The following is a 21,234-nucleotide window of genomic DNA, read 5'->3' as shown; positions in this document are numbered from 1 at the left end:
GATTGTGACGCTTCACAGGTGATGGGTGATGGGCTTAATAAATGAGACTTTTAGAAACTGTTGAAATACATAGACACGCTAACATTGCTGTCTTCGTGACATTCGACAATCTTTACATCGATCATTTTTTCCTCTACTTTTCATAAACCATAATTGTTACCTTTACTTTCATCAGCCAATATATTTTACCTGTACTCAAAAGTCATTTGTTCATCTCTAACATTAGTAATAATTTTCCCCTGTATTTTATACCTCTATTGAAGCAATATTTTACCTCAACTTCGCATAAGCCCTATTTTATACCTCTACTTAAGCAATATTTTACCTCAACTTCGCATAAGCCCTATTTTATACCTCTACTTAAGCAATATTTTACCTCAACTTCGCATAAGCCATATTTTATACCTCTACTTAAGCAATATTTTACCTGACTTTGTATAAGCCATATGTTAGACCTCTAAAGAAGATAAAGAACACAAGGATAAAGTAACAGACGAGGTCCCCGATTATCTAAGTTTGTCGAAAGAGTTGCACGAGGATCAGGTGGTCAAAATGTGTCGCTTCCAGCATGGTGTGTCATCGGACCCTGCCTGCGTGGATTTCTGCTCAGTCCACCAACTAGGGTTTGCCTGGTCCAGATTCGATCATTTCCAAGTCGTCGTGTCACATCAAATGTATTGCTGGCTGGCGTAAAGTCCTACAAACACGGCCTATACTAAATCCTGTGTGGTAGTCCTGCACAATGACTGTGGTAAAATTTATTTCATGAAAACAAAACCAATCTAGATATATATACAAAGGCAAGTCTAGCCAGCTCTATTCCACAAATCAGCATCAGGAAAATTGTAAAAGATTCCATAGACTATATGATAGTCTAACACTGTTGGTGTAAAAAAACTATATAGATATAAAACAATATAATGTACAAAATAAGTTCCATACACACACTATCTCTTTCTTAAAGCTACCACACAAACGTTAGTTAAAAATAATTATTTAATTAACGATACACCTTCCAGGTTCGACATTACAGAAAGATCACATTCTCAAAAATTAACACAACAATGGGGCCTGTCGTTGATACCAGTGACGTCAAAACGGAGTGTATCAAACTTTCACGCGCACCCAATGAACGAAAAAATATCTATCAATGGTCGGATAAAAATAGCCTCACATCATCTCCATGGTTACAAGGTATGCTATTGTGTCACTTTGTTATTGTGATGATACACTATTCTTGAACATCGCTTCTTTAAAAAACTGTTAATGAAATCAATGAACAAAACATTTATTAACTCAAATTACAAATGACAATTATTTCAATTTCAAGATGGATTTAATATTCATTACATTATAACAATCATAAACAAACAGGGATTAGTATTTATTACCTGACCTTTTCTCACCTCCTTTTCTAGTGCACATAAAAGCATTTTAGAACAAATTTGACACTAAGGCTTAAAAAAGTTCACAAGTGTTAACTCAAATATGATTGTATTATTCCACCTTGGTTCGCTGAACAAATCGTTGTGAAATAATAATCACAAGTTTTCAAACGCCTTCAACACCTGTTCAGGTGTTTCGACTTTAAAGTGGGAAAGTTCTCAAAATATTGGAGTTCATAAACTGACAAAGAAAACAAACACCATCCCTCTGCATTGTTTTTTATGAACTCGCACATCATAATAAGCTTTCACCGAGTTGACACACCTGTAGCGCTAATGAGAAAATATTGAAGTAACAGGTGAAACGGTTGTCAGTGAGGGACGGGGGGAAAACCCTGGAGAGTTCGTTTAGGAAAATATTGAACTTAGTTTGACACCTTGATCAGAAAGATTCATTAATGTTGAGGACAACATATAGACTTAGTGATTAAGCTTTGACAAGGTGATATAGCGAAAAGAGAGAAGTGTGACTTTCCATATCCCATGTGTAAACACATTACACCTGCGGTGTTAAAGATGTCACCATTTGAAAAGAGTGTGGCGCGAAAGCATTGATATGGACGGCAAAATATTTGAATGATACCTCTAGATACTATACGAGGGCACAGGTCCATGACCATATACCGATTCAGGTGTGTCTTTATCCAGGTAGATACATAGATAATATTTATATACCTGTCACCTACCTTTAAAAAGCTGATATCCTTAATTTTGAGTTAGATTAATGTTTCCTAATTTTAAGTTCCTTAGGAACATGTATGTGTTAGGAATATGCTTGGTAATGTTTTAGTGGCAACGAGTGTCGCGTGCCGTTAATGTAATAATTTTTCGCGCCACCTCCAAGATTCTCATTTGCATATAGGTGCGACATGGTTAGCCACAGAGCGTAACATTGCTCAGTGTCGGGACCTGATATGTTTTTCAGGAAGGTCGTCCTATTCACTCGCGGCTGTTTCCGCACCTGTCTATGTTCAACCGTATTCACAGCCCTAACTAGGGGATGAGACGGGGGACACCAACAAAATTTGTAAAATTCGCAGATTCACTTCTAAAATTGAACTAGATACGCATGCGCAGTGCTATCGACTTTTTTTCACTAGAGGCAACCTAGGTTTAGTGCAAACTGGGTCAACCGTTTGAGAGGCAGGCTGATTGTGAATTGTATTCAAATACACCTACATGTACTTCAGAGAACATCTACGAGATTGCACATAATTACTTTCAGCTCTCGTTTCTACTGGAGTGTTTTTAAAAATATTTTTCGCCACTTGCTCGGAGAAGTCTTTTGTTCCTAGATGTACATAGGCCCCGCAGTTTGCCACGCGCCAAGCTCGTGTCGCGTGTAGCATGTCATTTCGCTTGAGATATAATTCATCAGAGGCGGGATCCCTCGAGTTGTTTATCTTAGGGTGAGGGAGCGAATGGCTGCAGACCGGTCCGTGTAAGGCGGGATCGGCTCACTTCAGTTTAAACATCTGCTCCTGATGACAGTCTCGTACTGATAACAACTAGTTTTCAGTCTAAACCGTAATAGCGCACCTGGCGACTTCAAAGAGATTTTTACCCAAAAGCACAGGTACACACTGACAAGATAGATTTTCAGCTAACGGCGCATTGGTATGTCGCGTGGATTGGTAGTATCAAGATATTAAAAGAGTTGTCAATCAAAGGAATTATTTTCTAACCGAAACAAGTGCATGGGGGGAGTTCCTCAGAACAACTACCTCATCGTGAAGTAATTTCGTAAAAAAAATAAAGCGTCGTAAACTCGTCAAAGAAATACGTCTCCAGAAAATTTAAATTAACACCTTGCATTCTGCAACAACAGCAAGGGTAATGTATTACAATGCCGAGCGCGAGGGCGGGGACAATGATGTGTTCTTACACCGGGAACTTCTTCAATGACGGCTGAAAACACCTGTTCCGTAATTCGAGATGTTCTGGAGATTCTAGAGACAGGTAACGTTTTATGAAAGCAGCACAGAGCAGTAAATAAATGCCCAAGGTTATGTATTCATGTGTTAATGTGCGGAGGTTTTGTGATGGGACAAGGAGAATGCCTCTCAAAGTTAAAGTGCTCAAGAACAGAGACGTGGCGGGAAAACTCTGCCGCGAGAGCCAGCAAGCAATCTAGTGACGACCTTGGTGCGCGCACCTGCCGCATAACAGTAGACGCCAGGCTATTGTCATGCCGCCATCATTAAAAGATTGAAAACTATTAAAAATGTAGTCCTATGTTACGCGAGGCAATGACGTACTGAATATATACGTAGTGAGGTAAACACTGTATCAGTGTTACATTAATAATATATAATAGGAATCTTTTAAACATGCTTTTGGGTTTGTATTACGGTGCCATATACTAAAGCCCTTTAGCTGCTATTATTAATGTGTACACAAAAAACAGCCATATACGACAGGGGCATCAAGAATGGATCATGCTTATACTGTTACCCATAAAGGGAGTCGAACCCAGCCTACGGCTCGACGAGCCATCACTTCAGCAACTAGGCTACCCCACCGCTTCTCATTTCACAAACTCGTATAGTAAGATTCACATTTTAGGTTTAGCATTACGCAGGTATAATCTTATCCCAGCAGATATTTAAAGAAAGCTGCCTTTCCAATCTTGGGTAAGATCTTCCTACCGATGGCAATTAAATTAATAGCTCAAAAGGACAAGTCAAAACCCAACAGGATATTCTTAAAAAAAGGAATTTACACAGGTGATATTGCAAGTAAAACTAGGAGTGTTCCCGTTTCTCGGCATCTGGTGGTAAGCGACTGACAGTCGTGTGTCCAGGCATGTTCTCCTACAGAACAAAGACAATCAGTAAAGGTGTACGCGTGTGTTCCATGTCGTTTTTAACCGGATTTGGGTTTTAGACGACAGAAACTGTTAGGCCGGACGTACAGCCATCTGTGATAAGACGGCAACAGATGTTGGGGGGACACGCAGGTCCCCCGGCGAACGCTTCCTCCTTCACCCTTAGGCAGGCATTGGGTGTTCTCTCCACAACCCATGTGCACGTTGTATGCTTATGTCTAATGCTGGCAGATGCCGGTCTATGTAAAACCATTAATCACAACAACCGTTAACTCGTTCGTGCCGAAATAGCATAACACTAATCCATCGATTCATGAAATGGATGTCCTCTTGATACGCCTGTAGCTTGAGTCCTGGTACACATAGTAATGCCTTCTTTGTGAACATCAGTTTACAACACATAACGGTATATAGCTGGATGCCCGCTATGATTGATGTCTGACAATATTTCCACACAACCCAACCCAATATGACGACGCTGAGGGTAATATCTATTGCATTGAAATAATTAAATTACAATTATGACTATCATGTATCAAATGGATCGCAGTAATGGCATTTATATTTTAATGACTTTCCTTCATGAGCGAAACATCAATTAGTGGCATACTTCTAATTCGTCCAGCACATACACTACTCAAAAAAAGTTAAGAAACGCCCGATTCTATCATAGTACTATAGGTAGGTAATCCGTCATAGTAATACGAAATAATCGTGTGTTCTTTAACCGAGTAGTTTAGTAGTGTATATCTGAGTCGTGTATATATCATCCTATGTCCGAACTAATATCGTTATGTTCTCATTAATAGGTTACCTATTATTGCAGCATCTGCCGTGTGCTTGATAATCCTATCACAATCATTGACCCAAATTCCCCCACAAAGACATACTTTATTCCCCCAAATGTAAACACCGCCGACTAAGTGGAATACCCTGCAATCAGCTAGATAGTTATTACCCACCCTCGTTAAAGTTAAACTACCGACACGCGGCGCCTTTTGTTCTTCAATGGGCTTGGCGACTTCCAATGACAAATTCACCTGCCGAAACATCGCTGACTATACTCAACAATTTGAACGGATTTGAAAATGATTGCATACATCATCATTTGCTTTCTCGCCACTTAAACGGTTAAACATTGAAAAGAAGGTAACCCAACCCCATTAAAACCATTGTCCAATGTCGTATTAACGCCGTGCGGCGCCTTTGATGTTTTACAGGGCGATATTAACATCGGGCAGTGATGTCTGCCACGCGTCTCGCGACATGGATAGTGTCTCTGTAAGTCATCGTTTACAATTACCCAAGTTTATTTCCAAAGATGCAAAGAGCCCGCTATAGCCACCTATATCGAGTTAATTTCTATCTACACAAATTGTGTCTCTTACAAAAAGCTTTCATTTACAACCTCCCTGCTGTCTGGTTTACGACCCCACGGTCTAGCACCATCGATAACCAAGCTGGCTTTAATTAAATCGTTTCTTTCTATCGGGGATTAACGCCTTGTAATATCCTAATTTCGTATATTCTGTAGACAGTTTATAGGATTAATCAACGTTGTAGACGCACGGTCGGGATTACTGGTACACGCCAGTCATAAATATGTGTATCTTTTGTTGATCTATCTGTGATGCTAGACAAACAAGTATTGTCTTTAAAAAGATTGCCTCCACTCGCCAATACAGAAGGTGTGTGTTTATGCCTATATAGGAGTAATTAGATTGTCGATAGGACAATTAAATGCAATTAAGCTTACCATATGCTCAAATTAAGTGATTTATTGTATAAACATATTCATTGACGTGTCTGTCTCTAAAGTCCGGAGTCAAGAAACAATTGCATTATTTCTTACTTGTTTACATCCACAAATTCTTAATATCCATTATTTCATTACAAACAGTTCAGTCTTCTAGACTATAACCTTCACAGGCGCAAGACCTTATTTTCTGCCTAACAGAATGGCTAATAAATAATCCAGCGTCAGAAAAAGACTGATTTAACTCACGAAGTCTAAGTCTCCGAACATTTAGTAATTTCTACCCTTCTTTTATTAAATGTTTACTAAGCATTTTCCTTGAGATATAAGATTTTGCTTAAGTTAATAATTCATGCATTCTTTATTGAGCATGTGAGAAAACATGAGCTATTATTAATACATCGCGATGAAGGGATCGCTTGGGAGAAACAATTCTCGAAATACTCACTTGCGTCTGAAACGGAGTTACCTCCCTTGCACAATACCGCTCTTAAGATAATTCGCTTAATTCCATACTCTGAACATTTAACGCAAGATCATTTTCGCAAGGGGGAAAAACTAACTCCATCTACGTAAAATTATAATCTGTGTTTGCTTCTTGTTGTGTTTCCATCACAGCTGAACTTTCCGCTACTAATTATTATTGAGAGCCTCTTAGTCCCTTATCTAACGGAAAGATAAGATATTAGACTGAAAAAAGAATAGAGTTTTATTCGTGATGATTATTTTTTTATCTATACATACATTATTGTTATCGATAAATGCTCTTATCTAAAAGAGTAAAAGCTCCGCCTTATCTCAATCCGGGCACTCCGGGTAAGAATTTGCTTATCTGTGTAATATTAACCGGCTGTTCTGTCAGAATGGAGCTGAAGGTGTGAGGAAAAACTATCACAATTATCTAGTCCCATCTATATATACTTCAAAAACACCGTGCATGTACTATCGTCCACCCACAAAATCCTCACCCCCCAGGGAGATCGTTACGGAAGGATGTGATGCTAGGTTATTGCTTGCCCACCCCAGGGGGTAATTTGACGGGTGGAGAAGCAGGCCGCAACAGAACATGACCAGTTGGTGGGTCTAGCCCAGAGCTAGTTAGTTCATCACATCGCCAGTTGGTAGGTCTAGCCCACAGCTAGCTTGTTCATCAGATCGCCACAGGCCCCTCCCAGACCATAAGTCTACTTTACCAGTATATTAACAGCGGTGACGACACCAACTATAGGGTAATCCTTCCAAACGTTAATACTCCACACTAGAATCCCACCTGTATGTATATATGTAATGACGTGGCTAGTTCATGTGGCGAGTATACGTGCGGTCAGTACTTATTTCTCGGGATGAAATTATACGCATCAACTAAACCAATTCGATGTACGTGAATATATAAAGCTGTCCGAATTAAAACAGTAATTGGAAAATTATGATTAACAGATACTGACAGATCCCCATGGGCTTGAGTGCACTATTGAAATGTCACGTTTGGTTCTCATAACTTTTGTGCATTCGTTGCCACAGCATAGGCAAAGACGACACGTCCTCAACTTAAAGTAGCGAATGCTAATGACACTCGCCTAACACAGCGAATCAACTTTCAGGAAGATATGCACCATAACCAACTTTCCATGACATAAAACGCAATAACAACCCATTTTCCGTGATACATAATGAAATATCACAACAAACATTCTACGATGGAATACGTAATACGGTAACAAACTTTCTGTGAATTAAAATGTAATATACCACATCCAACTTTCTGTAATATAAAATCTAATTCCACAACCAACTTTCTGTGATATACAGGTAATATCCCAATATTGCAACCAACCTTTTGCGATGGAAGATGACAGACCTCAACCAACTTTCTGTGATATAAAACAATATCACAACCAACTTTCTGCGACGGACTACGTTACCAAAACCAACTTTCTGCGACGGACTACGTTACCAAAACCAACTTTCTGCGACGGACTACGTTACCAAAACCAACTTTCTGCGACGGAACATGTTACCACAACCAACTTTCTGTGAAGAAAGTTGCAACCACAACCAACTTTCTGCGATATAAAACGTAATACCACAACACCACGACCAACTTTCTGCGAATAAAACGTAATACCACAATACCACAACCAACTTTCTGCGATATAAAACGTAATACCACAATACCACAATACCACAACCAACCTACAGCAATGGAAGACGTGAACTTCATCTTAATCTTGTGTACAGGAACACTGGGCACCGCGAGTCAATCTACTACAACGGCAATAGTGTGATATGCAGTGAAATGTGGGTCATGGTACAGTGTCTGGCGAAGTACGGTTATACGCTGATTCTAGTGATATTCCTGGAATATCACGGCACGGGACATTATGAATGGGCTTCACACTTTGTACCAATGTAGAGAATAGCTAAACAAGTGCTTAGCCACCCCGGCATCCAGTGCTAGCAGTCAATCATTTGGATGTCACTGATTTGGACCAACCGGAAACCACACTGATAAATCTCACCATGGAGAATGGTGTGGATCTACACACACTAAGCCAGCCATTCGAGGCAACAACCATTCACACAATGAAAAACACATACTTAGCTGTTGGTTGCGTCGTCAACACCCTCCACACCTCTATGTACGACAATAAATGAACCAAAACATGGTCATTTCAATTTCGCTTCCTAAAGTCAGGCATGTAGCAATGTTATTAAAGCAAGTCAGCGAAATCATCGGAATTAACCCATGCATGTCACGCTGGTTCTTTGTCTATCGGCTTCTAAACGATTTCATCGATCTTCTCGCCGCCTGGAACAAGTGCGTCGGAAATCAGCATTATTGGTTAATCGATGACGTTGGGAGGATGCTTGTCGCCCATTGTTACAGAGCGGCCATACTGCTACGAGATAAACTCCGAGTGCGTGGGAACCCGATTGCAGAGAGCCGAGCCAGGGTAGATGAGGTAGATTCACTTTGTATATGGTGATGATAACGATTTAATACAACTGTCAATAGAGGCACACAATAGTCACGACACTGCTGTACGAAGTAACACGGCTCTTATAAGCTTGATTGAAGCCATAACTGAACTGCCTATACCAACGGGTTCTCTCCGGAGAGGAGTTGTACAATAAACGTGTTTGGGTTGTGTGATTTTATATACCACGAGGGTGCAATTAATTTAGCACGGAGCATGATCCTAGCATACCAATACGTTTCCTTTTAATTATAATGTTTAACGCATGCCCGACATTATTAATTGTTCATGACGACACAGTTGCCGTCTCCATCAACGCACTGCATAGGTCGTCACGATTCCTGGAAACACATTTGTGTAATGGAAGTTACCTGGAGTCGCATTAGGATTTTCTTCCAGATCATCACTCAGCTAACAAATGAAAACTTCAATTAGTTCCTAAGCGCGTTTATAAGTTACATGATCCAACTCATGGATGGCAGATTTTAGTTGGTTCTGATATTACTTTGGATAACACACTTCATATTTGACTTGATTGCTCGACAGATATTGACCCGAGTTTTACGGCGTATTTGTAAGATTATACGAGTGCTGCCTTTACTTAACCTAATTCGCAACTCGACACACCTCACTAATTCCAGCGCGTTCTTTTCCAGGTGGATAAGGCGATTAGAGTTATCCCCCTTATACTGTTATCCGGGGTGGACAGTCGTCAGAAAAGTGGGAGCCTTTAATATGTATAATTGAACTTGTCTTAAGATGTATTCATTCATAGGGCATAATAACACATAATCCGCCCTGAATACACGACGTCACATAAACTGTATAATACACGCACTAGATGAACAAAGACGCGAAGCACACACAGACGCAACGCGCAAGTTAGGAGGACTATTTCAATTTCTACTCATCACAAAATCTTCGCAATGTGATCAGAAACATCCCATGTGTTGAAATGGCACATTGGCTGAAATAATCTCACAATATGCCTGCTTCATATGTGATTTATGTAAACAAAGACAAGTTTTAATTTAGCAAATATAAATTGTGCAAACATTACGTATAATAAATATGGAAGATTAGTGCAAGATTAGATCAAGGCAAGGGGCTCGCCTTGTGTTACCCGGGAAACAAGGAAACAAACGCTCGGCGCTCAAGCGAAATTTTCTCACGTTGAAGAACATCTGGGAAAAATTGAGTTGAACACATGGGCTCGTGGCACGCGACTCCTAACCTCGCCACGACAGCAGCATACTAAAGTTATTATAAAGACATATATAGCTTGTATTAATATCCGGCCATGGGCTCGTTTAAACACCAGATATAGTTTCAAAACACCCACACTTTGCGGATTACCTTTGCTGTACCCTTTTCGGATATTCTACCAGCCATTTTAGGCGTGAAATAACAAAAAACAATACTGGACCATGCCATCAGGTCCGAGAAGCGTTGCGTACAATGATTGGTCAGAACTCTTACTGTCATCATACATACCAAGAACAAAGATTATTTTTTAAACATTATCGTTGATAGTATAAAGTAGTTTATTGTTCGTAATATATACATATTTTTAAGTATGCTTTACAGATTTAACCTTGTCACTCTAGGTACAAGTTACAAAGGGTGTGTCGATCATTTCACAATTTCGAATCCGGGAGAAGATGTTTATTGCCATAATTGAGCAATAACATTTCTGGTGTTTATTGCATTCATATCAGTATTGTCACCGGCTGATGGCGAAATAGCAGCCAGAGGCCCATATCTAACAGATGAAATCAAGATATCTCCACATTACAATACTCATTATCATTAAGTGACTGCGCCCTATATTGCATCTGTTTCACGATTATACAACTGGATCTTCTCAGCTGTGGGTAGGCCATGTCTCTCGCTAGTGGCTGTTAGCAAATACAGCCGGGCCCCAAACAAAAACACACATTCGACAGGGGAGCTGTCAATTTCCCTATTGTGAACACAAACCGTTGCTTCATTACAAACGGATGTTTACAAATATTTACATGTATATTGTACATAGCATGCAGGCTGAGGCAGAGGCAGCCGGCCGGGGGGACGTTGCCATGACGTTGCTTGTGCCGGGGGCGATGTAACGTCAACGCTACTGATCACAATAGTTAAGTCGCACAATATTTCCCCATCTGTGTGTGGACAGTGACGGAGTGGGCACGAAGTCATTGCTATCACCGTTGGGTATGTGTAAATACCCGACGTTGAAACTTATCAAACAGTTTGTTTTTTTCTAATATTTCTTTTCTCGGAAATGGCACGGTTTTTAAAATATGTCCTGCGATTTGAACTATGTAATTTTGATATTTTGATGAAGAGAATATTGAAGTTAATTCTTACGCGTAACATGTAATTGTCAATAACAATCCTCGGTAATTCATGCAATTAAGAAAATCGTCTTAATTTTATGCAGCTTCGGTCAAAGATTATTTGCGCACCAGAAAAATGTCACTATTTCAGAAATAACAGCACAAAAATGCCAAGCAGATAATACTATCTGTCAGCAGGTCACTATGAAATTGTCATAAACACTCCAGAAACAACACGAGAAATGGTGCCTGGGTTTGCTCAACTTCACCATGGCGCGCCAGGTGCAGACCGTTACCCGCAGCGCCAGATGTCTGGCGAGCCCCCCTGACCTGTGACCCCAGCGCGTGGCTGGCGCGCGTGTGTGCTCGCTACCTCCACACGTGGGAACTTTCTCGGGTGATGCCTTGACTGATTTCAGTCTCTTGTCACAGTTTTAAAAAATACCAATATACTGGGACTGTACATCATTTCTTGTGAGAAATATACGTGTGGGGAAGGGGGGATGGGGGCGTTTTTTTCTATCCAAATTCTATTCATACATATGACAAAAGTTAAAAACAGATTTCAGCGTCTAGGACAACGCTTTCTTTAAAAAAAATCATAATCTTTTTGTAATTTTTTATTTTTTATACCAAAAGTAGTATATACTTTTCATTAATATGCGTACTTCAAAATGCTGTTTGGAATTTTGTAACTACTTCAGTACTTATGCGAGTCAATGTTCTATATTAGAATTTCATTTTTTCGCAGAGGTCGACGTTTATTGATTGTTAACAAGCCAATTTACTTCACAATAAATCTACAGTTAGCGTTTATGGGAGGGACATGCGATACAATATTCGTTATGGAATCGAAAGAATCCAGAAAAGGCATTTCAAGTATTTAACCGTCTGTAACTTTAATCTCTGCGTCAGCACAAGGGGTTCATTTTGGAAAAAAAGAGTAAACGCGCCAAACCCTTTATCAAGGCTAGCTAGTGAACATTCCTTTATGGAATCTCTCACAACCTTATTGAAACCGTTTTGTACGGCATGCAATTCTGTATTTGTTAACAGTTAACCTTATACAACGCGGGTCATCGTGTTCAAAGCGGATCTCACATGTCCACGTATACGTTGATCGTGAAATGGCGGAAATTCGAGAACATGGGACAGGATATGATAGTCCAGTAAATCTTAGAGTCTCGTATAAAACCGTCATCTGTGGCACTTGATGCACTGATAGTGTCAGTCATGACCACCCACAACAAGGCTGCTGCCCAAGTCTGCACAAGCTCACGTTGCTGGTGGCGGTAGTCAAGGAGATTCCACTCCTCTACAAGACCCACTGCGTTACGTAATACCAACAAGGAAACAACTTCACGCATTTTAAATTTATAACACTCAAAACCAAACTAAGTCTTTGATAGTATGTTAATTTAATTATTGATGAATACAGTATGTTGCAACAGCTGTCTGATTATCAGAAATTATGAACGCGTGAAATATAGTTGATGTCAAACTAAGCAGAATGTAGACACATACGACATACACAATGGCATAATGGCACACATCTAATTCAAGCGGGACATCTCCATTTAGTACAAGATATGAAAAATCAATTCGTCACTATAGTAAGTGCCAGCTAATATGTAGAACGTCAACCGTTACAAGCGTGTTTCCACGTTAAAATGACCGTGAAGCGTATATGTGACGTTACATGTTTCTTCTATGTAACCCTATTCTGCCCTGTAGGATCAAGGGTATCCCATGGCTAGAGGGCGCTTTGGTGCAACGTGCCGGGACATTAAGTATCCTAGAGAGCTGAAGATGGGACCCATTACTGAAAATCGTGTTTAATCAACTTGTGACCATCAGAAAACATTCATGATCAAACCGTTCCCAACCCGTCAACTCCCCCCCAGCACTTCCACTGCTGAGGTCATCTGAAAACAAGTGACACCTTTACACCCACAACAGTACCAACAAGTGACACCATACATATAACAGTATTCCTAAAACTCTCGACTGCCACACGGTAAAAGTTAAATGGATTTCTATACATCACATCAGATCTTAAATGCAAAAGGTGGTAACGGAACGATACAAAGCTGTATTAATCGGGTATGTGGTTATAGTAGACAACATTGAAGATAATTAAGGTTATACGTAAAACGCCCGTGAATTAAGTAAAAATGACAACGGCAGTAAATGGCGGATAACCTTCAGTCAGATGCAGTGTAAACCTACCAAACAGGGGTCCAGGGGAGTTAGGTAAATCCAGTAAGCACGTTAGGTCCACACAGCATACATGTAATCAGGGAAATATCCACACTACACATTGTACTTGTCGTTGGTTCGGAGTACGTTAACCCACACTATTCAACGCCAAGAGCAAGTGGTGAGAGGCCGCTCGGACGATGTAGCACTGCGCCAGGCCATGGCATCTCGACGCTGCTATCGTTTGTATTGACAATCTCCGACCCGATGTTGGAAATACTATTCCAATATGGCTGAGAAACTTTTTGATGTCACGTGATGCGCACAATGCCTCTATTGTTGTAGAAAAAAAATTGGCAGTTCCGCACACCTTTCAGCGACCTTGGTGCAGAGGTTGCAAGGGCCAATAGAAATGCAAAGACAAATTTTTTCCCTGTTCTCTCGACAAAATGATTCAGTAAGGAAGGCGTGGATACATGCCACATTGGTTTAGGTCGACACATACTCCAGGTAGAGAAGTCGACCACCGGTCCACCGACCCCCAGCATGCACCAGGAGCAAATGCGCCCTTTTCATTTTATTGTACAGGATAATTGCAATATATGATCGATCATGGCAAAACCCATGACGTCACGTTCGATAATGCCTATTGTTGAACATCGATTATCATTTCATAGGTATAATACAATTCGGTTGGCAGATGTTTCCATCAATGGATAATGCCTTCATGTCGCATGGTTCTGGCACAAGTATCAGCTATGTAGTGTATCAATGTATCGTATATAACTTTCATTCCCTTCAAGGTTTCTTAACACCATGTCACGCTTTGGGAGACCGGTTTCTCTTCTATATAAACAAGAATGTCTACTTTAGCTGGCTGGATGCCAAACACAAACCAAACCTACAAGACGTTGGAGAAATTAGCCACTAGTTTCAAACCGACGACTGACCAATACAATCGGTCAACTGACCAAGAGTAAGCACTGGCCACGTGCCGTGAGCAGACGACAGTCGCCCCTCAGCAGAAGTCAACTGCCAGGCTAGTGTGTGGACACTGCCTTTTGCCCCGAGGGCTAGGCAGCACAATCGCCGTGCTCAAACATGCTTCTGTTTGCGTGATAAATTTAACAGACATTTGCATGCGTCTCCGAGGCTGTGGACATGGCGATTGTTTCAAGTCTGGATGCAAACAAGCTAATTTTTATGGTACACTCATCTGATTCCCCAAATTGAAAACGTCTACAGTCACAGCACCTTGGTGCCCAGATCGCGGGCGATCTTCTTCGTCTATGAATCGAGTGCGCGATAAGGCCACATCGTGCATGCCAGAAAACAACTGTCAAATTATTCCCTTGTGTTGATCACGAAAAAATTGTCAACCTTGATAACCTCTACATTTCCGAATGAATGATACATTCTTAGATTATTCCATGACGGACTTGAAAGAAATGTCAGTCTTGAGAACCTCTACATTTCCCAACGATTGCTATAGTTATGGATTATTCCATATCGGTCTTGAAAGAAATGTAAGTCTTCCTAACATCTACATTTCCCAATGACTGACTCAATCTTTTAATTATTCCATGACGCCCAGAGCAAAAATGTCAGTCTTAAGAACCTCTACATTTCTCAATTATTGATTGAATCTTGAATTATTCCATAACGTTTTGGTCTTATTAATCTAAACCTGGATTATCAAACACTGTCCCAACGAGTTCCCACATTTTCGATCTTGATGTTTACTTTAACAATAGCGTCAAATACTAGTACTAACTGAAAATAACCGTTCGTTTTATGAGACTTTGTATCATCCGTTTATACTTTACATATATATACACACACTTGTTGGTTTATAATTAGTTTTTATCATGGGGTCGAATAATCCTTTGCCCTGGTGCATGTGACAATGTAGAATGGCGTAACTATTTCTTAACAAGCCATACAATCGAGAACAGCAGACAGAACACCTAATAGATCACGGATGTTTGAGTGCTAAAGCTCCATGCAACAATATTGGTTCATCTCACCTCACAGGTGCTTGCTAATTACAAATGGAGGGGTGCACGGGAGCCGCGTTCCTGGGGGAGCATTTGGGTCGGTATGTGGGAACCTCGGTATACTGTTGGGGTGCAGGTGTTGGTCAGTTGCAACCCAAATGGAGATCCACGGTACAGCTGTTTACCTGTAAGCATCCGTGTGCTACTGTTTTGTACGCACAGTCATCCCAACAATGTTTCATAGGGGCCAATTATCACAATGTCATCCTTTGATCTGCGTCAGTAACCCCATGTTGTTCTGTCTCGTAACCACCCCAATGTTTTACACACCTATGGGCAGATGTCCGAATGTTGCATTTCTGTACCTTCCTGACAGAATAAACGCCATCACATTGATGTACAATTGTCATGTACATTTAGGATCATATCACGAAGAGCCTTTATGCTTTAATAGTGAGTAAGTTTGGTTTCACACCCTTTAAATATCACGGGGTGTCAGTTTAATGAGGAAGGAACGCCCGAAGTGATGCCGGTCTTAGACGTATACCACTTTGCTAAAAACCTACGAGCACGGTATGGTGCTGAGAAACATAAAATCTAATCAGAGTGAATTTCTACCACAATCATACATTACTGTAAGAGAGAGTGAGTGAGTATGGTTTTACGCCGCTTTTAGCAATATTCCAGCAATATCACGGCGGGGGTCACCACAAATAGGCTTCACATATTGTACCCATGTCGGGAATCGAACCTTGGTGTTCAGCGTGACGAGCGAACGCTTTAACCACTAGGCTACCCGACCGCCCCCAATACTGTAAGATACCTGGGCGAAAATATCTGAACATAATAATACACTCATCATTATCCTGTTTGTGAACGGATACGGATTAGATTCAACATCAATATTCAGGGACTTTCCACTTGGACCTGGAGATGCTAAGACGTTTGGAATAGTTCATGGTTCGACGTGTATTAACGTCATTTTGGAAGGCTACTTGTAAGACAGGCTTGAGTCTCTGATGACAGACAGTGGTGATGAAACTCGTCTCAAGTTTAATCAAGGGACGACATATATTTCATCACAACCACGACATGAATGTGAACTAGCCAGCCAGATGTTCCAGCAATGACGTCACCGCCAGGTAGAATCAACATGGAGGTTGTTCGGTAACTCCCGTGGAGCGATTTTCCCGAGCTTCCTCCGTGGCTGCTGCTACAGACAACGCCCTCGCTCAGATTGCAATGCGTCTTCATCAATGTTTCAAGCGACCGCCAGTGGCGAGATTTGCTGTAGTACGCTCCGTGTTTTATCTATACCTACAGAGGGACGGGGTTTCTTACTCGACGTGATCTTAATTACAGATATATGTATTATGCATAGTCTGAAATGTAAAGGAGAGTAAAGTGTTAATGCGATTCCGTGACGATTACAATCAGTACAATCATCTCATTATATCTTCTCTGGACATTACCCCCCTTACGGAAATGACTGTACATGCGTATCCTTAATTCAGAACAGCCTAACAATGGCGTCGTGAAATGTTCAACATTTTCAAGATTGTTTCAAAACATTTTGCTCTTTCCATAGGCATGTTTATAACAATGGGCAGAACTTGACTGTGTCAATACAATGGCAATTTCGCCCTGACTGTCGTTAGGAATGAGTGATGATAAGGATCTCTATATAGTCAATATCAGTCATTACTTAAGATATCGGACCTGAGATAACCATTAAACTTGATACAAGAGTTCGCAGGACATGAGTAGGAATATATCATACAGTAGCATTGTGATGCGTGTTGCAACCGACAAATGCACCCCCTGCCCTTACAAGCCTCGCCTTGTACCTAAAAGTCTTCGCATCTCTTTGATGCTAGACAGACAACACGTGCGAACATCAAGGGGGGCACGAACTAAAGGAACGCGCGTGCGTGCTGCCTGGGGGTCCCTCGTAGTGGACAATGATCCCCTTTTCTCACGCCTCCCCCACCTCCTTTCAATATTTACCAGGTGGTCATCCGTCGTTATCGCCAAACAACAAAACCACTGCAGCTTAGCAATCGTCTCGGTCAGTCGGAACATAGCCTGCTTTGTTGGGTACGATGCGGAGTCAAGAGTTCCCGCCAGAATACGACATGACAAACACAGACCAGCTATCTGCATGGACCTTTGCTGTAAAGCCAGTTTATACAGTTACATAATAGTCTGATACGACACGAGCTGAAATGATGACAGAACTGAGGGCTCTCAAGATGGTCGCACTGAGGGACCATATGGTGATCTGTTTGCAGCTACCCGCTTCACTAATCAAAGCAAGCAGTAATGACAAAAGCAGACGATAACGGCTCTACCGTAAATTAACTGTAGGGGTTACATTGGAGTAAATTACCCCCCGGCTGCAGTAAATGATACTGCAATTTAAGGGTAATAAGGGTTATCGGGATAGAAACAATGTTTGTCGTACTGCTGGTAATTATGGTCAGTATGTGTGTATGAGGTCATAAACATTACCATCAGGGCGAGGACCATCAACAAACACGAACAATGAGATAGTATTAGAAGCCCCCTTCAACTTTTACTGCCTAACATCCCTCTGCAACTGCAACAACCAATACAAGTCTTCGTCACAAACATTACAATACGATAATACGTCTTGGTTTCTTTGTATTATTTCAGTGGTAGATGACAGAATTTTCCCGAACATGTCTTTGCATCAAGGTTTAACACCTATTTGTGTCGAAGTTTAACACCTATTTGTGTCGAGGTTTAACACCTATTTGTGTCGAGATTTAACTGTTTAAAAACGAAGGCGTTTGATAGTCATTTAGAATACGGCCACTCTAAATATACTACTCAAAACAAGGTAAAGAACACCAACAATTGGACGGTTGTTTGTCGCAATACCCATCAGCCACGACAGGTTAACTGTAGTCATATCGGGTGTTTTTAACTTCTTTTGAGCAGTAAATATGGGCATCATGGGACCGAACTGAACTGAACTTGAAATCAAGATGACGCGAATTGGTAGAATTTGACATCAATGCGACAATCTCGTGCACAGTGGAACCTCGTTATCCCGGTATGTAAAGGTACCACCAAAGAGTCCGGATTAACAGAACGACAGGCGGATGAATTAAGCTGACTTCTGACAGTTGACGCGTCCTGAGTTATAGGTTTACACCCTACACTTGTCACGTCGCTGTTCTCCAGGAAATAGAGCAAGACAACATGGTTCGGACCATATCTTTTCTTGCCCAGGCGCATCGCCTTCTACAGGAACTCATCTGTGCTTTAGCTGGAGAACCAGCGCTTCTTACATCACACAACGTTTTCACGTCCTTTCCAACCGGAAATATATGCTGTTCTCTGCGCAAGAACTCGTGGGAACCGGAAATAACGGTAAAATATGCCAGAAATCAGACTGAATGAACATGTGGGAAACGGCAACTGATTCTGTGTGCTTACCCAAGAAGGGTTTGTTATTAACGAGTACTGTTTGTTTACATAATCTTTGCCGTTTCTAAATAAACAAATAAGCATTGTCAGTCTGTAAGACCAATGTATAATAGCGGTTACTTTCAAAGTGCTCAGTATCAATGGTCCACTCTCTATAGATCTTATACATGTTTGCCTCCAGTATAAACTGCCACACACCCCAACCCCCACCACCCACTACCCCCACCACCCACTACCACCACCACCTACAAAGCGATGAAGGGTCAGCCGCAAGAATGCTTCAAAATTTGACCTGTCGCAGTACAACTGACGATGTTAAACGTATCGATTTCCCTAGTCCTGTAGACTAAATATTGAGAGAGTAAATGACATCAACTAGGCAGCAAGTCAAACAGACAATTCCCGCAAGGATCCTCCGCCACACAACAGTGACCACGTGGCCAGTCGCACCGGTAGCAGCAGCAGACGACATCTTTGTCCGCAGACGATACCGTTCCAGGGAAGACAGGTTTCAGTTCTCGCGCAACCCTACAACCAGGCTGTCGGATCAGGTGATCACCTAAAGGCGATTGACCATCAAACTGTATTAGTGCCATCTTCACCACAGGCCGACATTACTGACACGGGGCAAGCATGTAGGAGATGGGGCAATTAATAAGACTTACTAGGCTGTCAGTACAACAGGTTTACTAGAGGCATTGATCCCGTTTCGTCCCACTTGTGGTAGCAGAGGCCAAACACAATCTCGCTGCAGCTCTCGTCCAAAGGCTACAGTGTGCCGATATTGGTAGTCAAGGATGATAAAGACGATTGGTGAATGGCACTAAACGCTCTTGGTATTATTAGAACCAGATCCTTTCTAAGAGACGAGTAAAGTATATTATTTCTCCTTAACGAATACTATAGATGAACTGATGAAGAAATCTCAGACTGAATGGGAGGTTAAACGACCAGAAATGTTATCTTTACATTAAGATGAAACATGATGCTTTCCTTACCATCAAACTCCTTTAATATGATGGGGATTCTCTTTGCTTCATCGGATGATTAAATTTGCGAGTGCTCTCTTATCTTAATTCGATTAATCATTGCTTAATGGTCTTCAAACTGAAACTGGGACACCCTTAAAGATCCCTCGTTTGATGTGACAATTAAAGCCGGTAATTTGACAGATTTTGGTGTCCAAGAATATACGGTTACGGGTACTTAACACAAGGCACGAGACCCTCTCTCAATTCATAAAGGGGCAGATCGTCCACTCCGGTTGAATACTGGGGGACCCAGCATCTGTTTCTAATAGTCCTGAGTGTCCCAGTGTTGAAGCCTACTCCCTATACAATTACACCAGTCATAAGCGAGAATGATTAAATACCACGGGGATACCAATCTAATTTGGTGGCGGTAGGGGGCAACACTTAGATGTCAGCTCGCGTGACTTTCCCTCCGAGGTGCCACGTGACTCTCAAGTAAGACTCAGTGGGATTCCACGAGATAATTGGAAGAAACGCACCTTAAAGAGATAGGTATGAAATACGAGTCTAGGTCCTTATTTGGCGAACGCATTAAATTCTCAGTTCATAGATTATAATCAAATGAAATTAATGAGGCTGGTTTTACTTTAAATACAATGTATACATTAATAACGAGTAGGCAAACTAGTATGCTAATTCTAAGTCTTATGAACACACTAAAAAACATTACATTCAACATGTTAAACTATCCATCTATAGTTACCATCTATTTTGCAAACACGGCTACCATGCGCAGGTCTTACTGCTCACCGCTCTGCAGAAGGCGACAATGATCGCCCTCTGTGTATGTGCAATATTGTATTTATTTTAAGTGCTCCGTACAATCAATGCATCTGTTTAATCAAGCAAAGCAATTATGTCCAAGGGTGTTCTCAAATATTTGAAATGAAATCTGCCTCTTCAATATTTAAAGATGTAGCCAATGAAAATATAATTAAGCAGTTTGAAACTTTGATCAAGCTGACCGACGAAGTTGCACAATGTTGAGTTATCGGTCTGTGTTTGCCTCATAAATCTTGCATAGTTAGCAGTTTCTCATTCAGGGATTGGTCCGGGTGCTTGGTCCTGCTGCGTCGACAGGAAGCAGGTCTGCACGGCCGTGTTAACACTGTGCAGAGTATCAATAAAACCCGGAGAATTGTTAATAAAATATTTAACATGTTTTGTCACCAATTATGTCGGCAATAGTCATTGATATAATCAGACGTATTG

At 41.1% G+C, this 21,234-nt stretch overlaps 1 protein-coding gene across 6 annotated transcripts in view; it reads right to left on the bottom strand.

Moving 5' to 3' along the window:
• LOC139444216 (delta-like protein D) overlaps positions 1–21,234 on the bottom strand; it is a 154,754-nt gene that overhangs the window by 17,918 nt on the left and 115,602 nt on the right. The window contains exon 1 of one of the 6 annotated variants that reach the window (XM_071225135.1): positions 13,569–13,778. The exons of the other annotated variants lie outside the window; for them this stretch is intronic. The gene's annotated coding sequence lies outside the window, so the exon portion shown is untranslated. Of the gene's footprint in view, positions 1–13,568; positions 13,779–21,234 lie in introns of those variants that run through there. 6 annotated transcript variants of the gene reach the window in all.

The sequence above is a fragment of the Haliotis cracherodii genome, unplaced genomic scaffold, assembly GCF_022045235.1.
Source record: "Haliotis cracherodii isolate W230 unplaced genomic scaffold, xgHalCrac1.p SCAF_5, whole genome shotgun sequence".
Taxonomy (NCBI): Eukaryota; Metazoa; Mollusca; class Gastropoda; order Lepetellida; family Haliotidae; genus Haliotis; species Haliotis cracherodii.
The sequence above is the reverse complement of the archived record's forward strand: the minus strand, read 5'-3'. Positions and strand labels throughout refer to the sequence as shown.